The sequence below is a fragment of the Alligator mississippiensis genome, chromosome 5, assembly GCF_030867095.1.
Source record: "Alligator mississippiensis isolate rAllMis1 chromosome 5, rAllMis1, whole genome shotgun sequence".
Lineage (NCBI taxonomy): Eukaryota > Metazoa > Chordata > Crocodylia > Alligatoridae > Alligator > Alligator mississippiensis.
This window is the reverse complement of record NC_081828.1, coordinates 168,771,607-168,778,620: the sequence shown is the minus strand read 5'-3', so window position 1 is coordinate 168,778,620 and position 7,014 is coordinate 168,771,607.

Genomic DNA, 7,014 nt, shown 5'->3' with positions numbered 1-7,014 from the left:
CGTTCCATCATTTGCTGCTGGGCATTGAGGATTTGTGTCAGGGCTTGCAAGTTCTGCCCCAGCACATCTGGAGGGGTCATAGCTGCCGGCTGCATGGCAAGAGCTCCTCTAGGGGTCAGAACTTCACTGTGCTTCCCAGTCAATGGACCACTTTGTGCCCGTCTGGCATCGAATGCCCGCTTGGTCCAGGCGGTAGAGGGTGTATGCTCTCTAACATCATGGGTTCCCCGAGGTGGGCTTCGGTTGTTCCTTGGCCTTCCCCAAACTTTCCTGCCACGTCTTTGAATGTTCTATCAGTGTGGGGTTCGGCCTCTAAGTTCCCTTCAGGGATGACCATGCAGCTTGTGGGATGTTCATGGGGCTTCACCTCCCCTACACCCCAGCCTTATGCCAACCTCTAGTGGGGTGCCAGATCTTGACACGGAAGCCTCTCCAGTGCAGATATTCCTCACACCCAATTGTATCCTCCTCTATCCTTGGGGAAGGATAATTAGCTGGCCTGGGCTCTAGGCCTGCAATCCCCTTGAGCCGGTTGGCTCTCCTCTTGGGGTCTGAGGGTGCCTCTATCGAGCAGGGGTAAAGGAATAAAATGGAAAAAACAAGAAACCAAAAGAAGGGACTGGAAGGTCTCCCTATCCGGTGTCCTACCGGTCAGCTTTCTCAGCCTTCCTGCCTGAACTTGGCAGTGTTCCCCCGACGCTGGTCCCGCAGGGCTCCCCTCTCTTCTCCACCCCTCGCCCAGCTCCCCAACCTGGGACCTGGGAGTGGTCAAGCGGAGACACCCTTGCTTCCCCAAGGTTGGCTTCAGCCTCTCCCTTGGGCTCCTCGTCCTGGTTGCACCACTGCTCAGCGCTTCCCTCAATGCACCTCCTTGGCAGCACAAGGGGGAAGTTCCTCCCCATGCTCTGCTCCTCCTGGGGCTCTATCTTAGTGCTCCCAGCATGAGGAGTTCTCAGTGCTCCTCTCGCTGCCCATCGCTCGGGCGTTTCCAATTTACGTCGGTCCTGCCTACCACTGGCACGGAGAGCCTCCACCTCCTCACTGGCTCTCTTCTCCCTACTGCTGGCAGCAATTTTTATTCCTGCCAGCCAGTGCATCATTATGACATCACCCACTGGCCTCAACTGCATAAAAGCATGACTTGTAAACCATGCAGGCTTTTCTTTTGGATCTTCTAGCGCCGCTCCTCCTGCAGGTAAGTAACTGTTTTGTATTTCTTTATTTCACTATTTTTCCCCATGTTGGGTCCCACAAGTGGGGCTTCCCAGCCCCTCCTCTCACTATCCCTGGGACAGCTTCAAAGAGGAGAGATCTGTGGAAAACTAGTGTCACCAATGTCCTGTTTGGATATGTTACCAAAACAGAGATTTTTGTGGTACAGTATTAAAAAACCCATGAATGATTCTTGCCTCATGAGGCTGGAGGGGCACAGCAACCACCTACAGGCAGTGGCAGCAGTGGCAGCAGTGGGGGTGTGGTGGCAGCTGTGGTGATGTTGATGATGACGGTGGGCTGAGTGGGGACCACCTGCAGGTGGCCCCAGTGTCGGCAGCGAAGGGGGAAGGTAATGAGTGGCAACCACCTGCAGATGCCAGAGGCAGCGGCAGTGGCAGCTAATCTCAGAGGGAGCATGTGCCCCCCTATGCCACCCTACACATAGCCTATGAAAAAACCTGTGATATTATTTCTGTATTCAGCACTGAATTGAGTTGTATGTAATAAATAAGGCCTGAAACCGTACACTGAATGATAACAATAAAAAAAAATACTGAATGTCTACCCACTCATTCCTGCGTACTGAGTGAAACAGAGGTCATGTGAAAAGAGTTCTTACTATGTAATCATGTAAAGCCTGTATTTTAAGATGTACACACAAGACTTTTCCTGAGTTGTGAAGGCTTGATTTTGCAACTATACCATTTTCTAAATATTTATTATTTGGGCATTATTTTCAACTATACCATTTTCTAAATATTTATTATTTGGGCATTATTTACTATATAATTACCTGTTGTATCTGACTAATACATGGCAATACACAAGTTTTCTATTTTCATTATAATTCCTTGTGATGACTTAGACAATTGTAGAAAGGTGATAAATGTGATAAATTATCATTTTCATATGTTTTTCAAAATATTTTATGAATATGTCAAAAAACGTTTTTCTTCTTTAAAAAATGTAGTGCTCTAATTCTGAGAAATGCAACTTGACATTTCCCAGCATTCATGAATAAAGGGGTAGAATCTTGAACCCAAAGTATAAATGCTCCAGTTTTACATATATGAAAGAACGGAAAGGCACAGAAATGAGATGGAGCTACTTAGTGTATTTTTAGACAAAGCATTCATTTTCTATAGCTGGCAGAGAAGCAAATGTTCCAGAAATATAGGAGTTGGGAAATGATCCATCATCTCTTTTAGGTGATACAATAGTAAGAAGTAAGATTCAGTGAAGTCAGACACTACAAGGGATGGAGAAGGTCATTGTTACTTTTTAATTTCTATTCACATGGGAGCTGTCAACATAAGATAAACAAAACAAACTCAAAAACAAAATGAGAGGTTTCAGGTGCCTTAATTTTTTTAAAATTCATTGCCAGATGAACTTTCAATATTTCAACTTTATTTCAGAGTTGGAATTATTTTTTTTATGTTAAGGTTTTCCAATAAAACCAAAATCCATGTTTGTAAGAGCTCTAACAAATACTCCTATTCTATTATATTCATTCAACTTACATTAAAAATGATATGCTTTAGGGAAAAAACATTTCCTATGAGCCCATAATACCTGTAAGAACATTAAATACCATTCTACTCTTCAGAATTACAGCTAGAGGTTACTTAATTACCATTGAGCCCATGTGCCCCACTGGTTCACATTGCATACTGAAGAAATAATTTGTGATACCTCTTTTTGGGATACCATTTACTCCCTTTGTACCACTCATGCAAGAGATGGGATGGGACAGTTTAGATGCAAGAGACCAGAAGCAGGGTTCCATCCATTCATCTTCCGGTAGCTCCCAGGGGGAAAGAGTACTGATGCAAAGTCTTCTCCTGCATGTAGGCTGCTTAAGACTTATTCCCTATTACTCCTCTGTACATTCACACAAGGTCAGGAAACAATTAAGACCCAACACTTCAATGGCATATAGATGGTGACCGGGGCTGGCTGGAGCATGAAGGTGCTAAAGTGTCTAGCCTTGCACTGTAGCATCCTCATTCCCCAGCAAGTGTCCCCCCCCCTTCCTCCCCAATGCCACCACTGAGATCCCAGGCCTGAACCCCTGGGCCTCCTGCTAGCCCAGGGCTGCTCCTCCCTGGCTCAGACTGCTGTGGCCTCAGGCACATGCCTAAGAGCAGCTGACTCTGGTGCAAATTGCAAAACCCATGGCAATTTCTTCTTTACTTTGGAGAATCTCTCTCTCATTTTAGTACCCTCTTAGTTTACTGAAGGGTCCAACCCTCCAATCTTTACTTACATTTACTCAAGTTTGTTCAGACTTTCTCACAGTACCCTGGATCTCTATGAGGTTTAAGTCTTTGCTTTAATTAGCCCACAAAAGTACATGTGGTCACATTCCACACAGAGACAGGTATAGTTCTGGTCTCTCAATTAGCAGCTTAGTGGGGCCACAAGGCTAGTCCTGTTTTGCTCTATGGAAATGTATGGGTCTCCCAATCAAGGAACAGGCATAGGCATAGCAGGATGTACAGCTTTTGGGAAGTGGGATAACATTTGTCAAAACCCAATCATGTGATATACAGGTAGGGAGCCCAACATCAAGGATTTGGTCCTCAGTGATGGGTTCCTAACCCACCAATATGGTCAAAGGGGACCATGGGAAGTGTAGTATTAGACCGGTTATTGATGTCATTCTTCCTGCAGCATACTTTCAGTCAGCCAACATGAGAGGGAAACAGGGCTTCACCCCATGCAGAAATGCACCCCATACATGGCTGCACTATGTGTTTGTCAGCTGGCCAATGTACAGGGAGCCACAATAAATGTTGAACATTGTTTTGGATGGTTTCTCCTTATGTTACACTATTAATTGCCTGAACATATGGCAAGCTATGTGGCTCAAAACTGTACTTGATTTTGCAGGTTCAAATGGCTTCAAATCAATTTAACATGTATGTAGGTCTGTCCACATTATATTTAAATCACAATTAAATTAATCTAAGTTTGTGTGTGTCCAAGCCATAACTTATTTATGGCATGATTAACAAGTGATTTGGGTCACAAGTGTAATGTCTACCAGGGGCCTGAGTAAGCATTTTACATTCAAACCTTAAATATTAGCATGTTCCTGGTCTTAGTTTTTGCTCTGTTGAAATGTAAACCTCAGTCACTCTTGGGAAATAAGGAAGCATATTTGCCTGAACAAAACTGTTTTGTTTTAGCATGTATTTGATAACTGTGAATAATATCCCTTTTCACTGGAAGAGGTAGATAAATCATATGCTTCATAATGCCTGCTGTGGTATCAAAGGTGATTTAAATATCATCACCCGGCAGCTGATAACCTCATGGGTGAGATTAGCTGCTGTTAAATTTGCACCTGATATCCAACTTGCATTTTCTTTTTATTTCCTCAGAATAAAAATGCTTTGTTTGTTTATCTGAATCAGAAATGGTGAAGGAAAAAACCTGACATTCACTCCCCTCCAAGCAACTTTACAATGAGTGAAAGGATATTTACATAAAAGTAAAAGAAAATATAATTATTATGTTGCCCATTTGAGACAGTGTATGGCATTTAATTCAGTAGAGACTTTAAAAGGATCATATTAATGTATATACTAAAAAATTAAAGGAACAAAATGTTTTGCTCAAAATGTATCGGGGTGTTAACTACTGGATTTTTTCCTAGAAAATAAGAGATCAGAAATACTCGGATTAAAAAAATAACTATTTTGCATGCAAAGCAATTACTATTTGCGAGGTTAAATTCTATTGTTAGATGCATTCAGGATAAAGTCAATAGAAACATATCTAGTTAGTAAGAACAGACTCTAGCCCATTGCATTTTAAATAATCACAGTGTATTGTATTGTGAAAGTCTTAAGGAAAAATGCAAAAAGTATAATAGCTTATATTAGTGTTTTATAGATAATTAACCTTTCCATTCCATAAGGCACAAGGAACAGTGTTCATAACATAGCATCTATTAACAAAATCCTTTATCTTTATGTGCTCTAGCCATTCTTAATAAAGGCAGCATAAAACATCCTTGTAAAGCATAGTAACCTTTATCTGTATGTAGGGTCATTAGAATACCCCAAAATCTCTGAGTTGGTAACTGTGGATTTTGCCTGTCTGTTCACTTGCATGATTCTGAATCCTACCATTCTCCTACCCATTATCTTTCAATGCCAAATGGAAAAAGAGAGGAACCTTGAATTTGAGTAAAAATGAAAATTAAAAATTTTAAATAACTATTGGATGCTGTCGCAGAGCACTGAGATGCCCTGCTCCTAGAGAGGGGAAACTGCCAGGGAGAGAGCCCTGGCAGGGAATAAAGAGCACAGCTGTGGGTTGGCCGGGGCAACCAGGAAGTCAGCTGACCAGAAGGGGCAGGGCCTGGCCCTCATAAGGCCCAGGGGCTGAGGCCAGACTGGCAGTTCCCTGCCAGCAGTCAGAGGGACAGGAGCTCCTGGAGTTAGGATGTGAGGAGAAGCCTAATGGCAAGTACAGCTTGACCAGAGTTGAGCAATGTTGTTATAGCCAGAGGGTGTGTGTTTGAGTTATAGCCAGGGGGCTCGAGTTTGTGTTGTTATGTATTACACCGGTGGCTAGGGCGAGGCTATTAGGGGTTGGAGGAGGCCTCATTGGGGACTCACAATGAAGTGTGAGGACCCCAGCACCAGAGCGGGCGCAGCATACTCAGGGGGAACCCACAGCAGCATGGGGACCCTGGTGCCAGGGAGGGCGCACTGTACTCATAGGGGACTCACACCAGAGTGTAAGGACCCCCCCCCCCCCCCCGTGCCAGTGAGGGCGCAGCACAGGGGGTACATAGACCCCAGCCCCGAGAGAGGGGGGCACTATTGAGAAGCCCCAGAGAGGGGCATTTGTGAAGCCCAAGTAGGGCACGGCGAGCCCCAGAGAGGGGAGTGCCTTATTGGGAAGCCCAAGCGTGGGCACGGAGAGCCCCAGAAAGGGGGCAACCTTATTGGAGAGCCCAAGTTGTGCCCGGCGAGCCCCAGACAGGGAGTGTCCTGGAGAAGCCCCAGTGCGGGCGTGGTGAGCCCCAGGAGGGGCACTACTGAGAAGCCCAGTGTGGGCATGGCAAGCCCCAGACAGGGGGTGCTATTGAGAAGCCCCAGTGCAGGTGTGGCGAGCCCCAGAGAAGGGGTACTACTGAGAAGCCCTAGTGCAGGCTTGGTGAGCCCCTGAGGCAGGGCAGAGTACTGCGGTAAACCCCAGAAAGGGCAGAGTACTGTGGTAAACCCTGGAGGGAGGGGGTAGTAGTGCGGTGAGCCCTGGAGAAAAGGGGTAGCAGTAGGGTGGGCCCGAGAGACAGGTGGCATAACTGAGAAGTCCCAGAGTGGGCACAGAAGTCCCCAGGAGAGGGGCGGCTTTATCGAGAAGGACCCTGAGAGGGGCGACACTACAGAGAAGGCCCAGAGTGGGCGCAGAGAGCCCTAGGAAAAGGGCAGCATTGGGGAGAGAGCCCCAAGAGAGGGGCAGTATTCTAGAGAAGTCTCAGAGTGGGTACAGGAGGCCCCAGAGAGTGGGTGAGTGTACAGAGGAGGCCCCAGAGAGTGGGTGAGTGTATACGACAGACCAACGTGCATCCCAACTGCGAGGCTTGCGGCGTGGTATCAGGGCAGGTCGGAGCCACGCATAGCCCATAAGGCTAGGGTGCCCGGGAAGCACCTATCATACAGGGAGACCCCCGGAGAGTCCAGGAAACCACGCGGACGGAGGTCCCAACTAACCGTGCCCAAGGAGACGTAAGGCAGCCTCCCAACCTTATCTAACATCAAAGACGTGGCGGGCGAG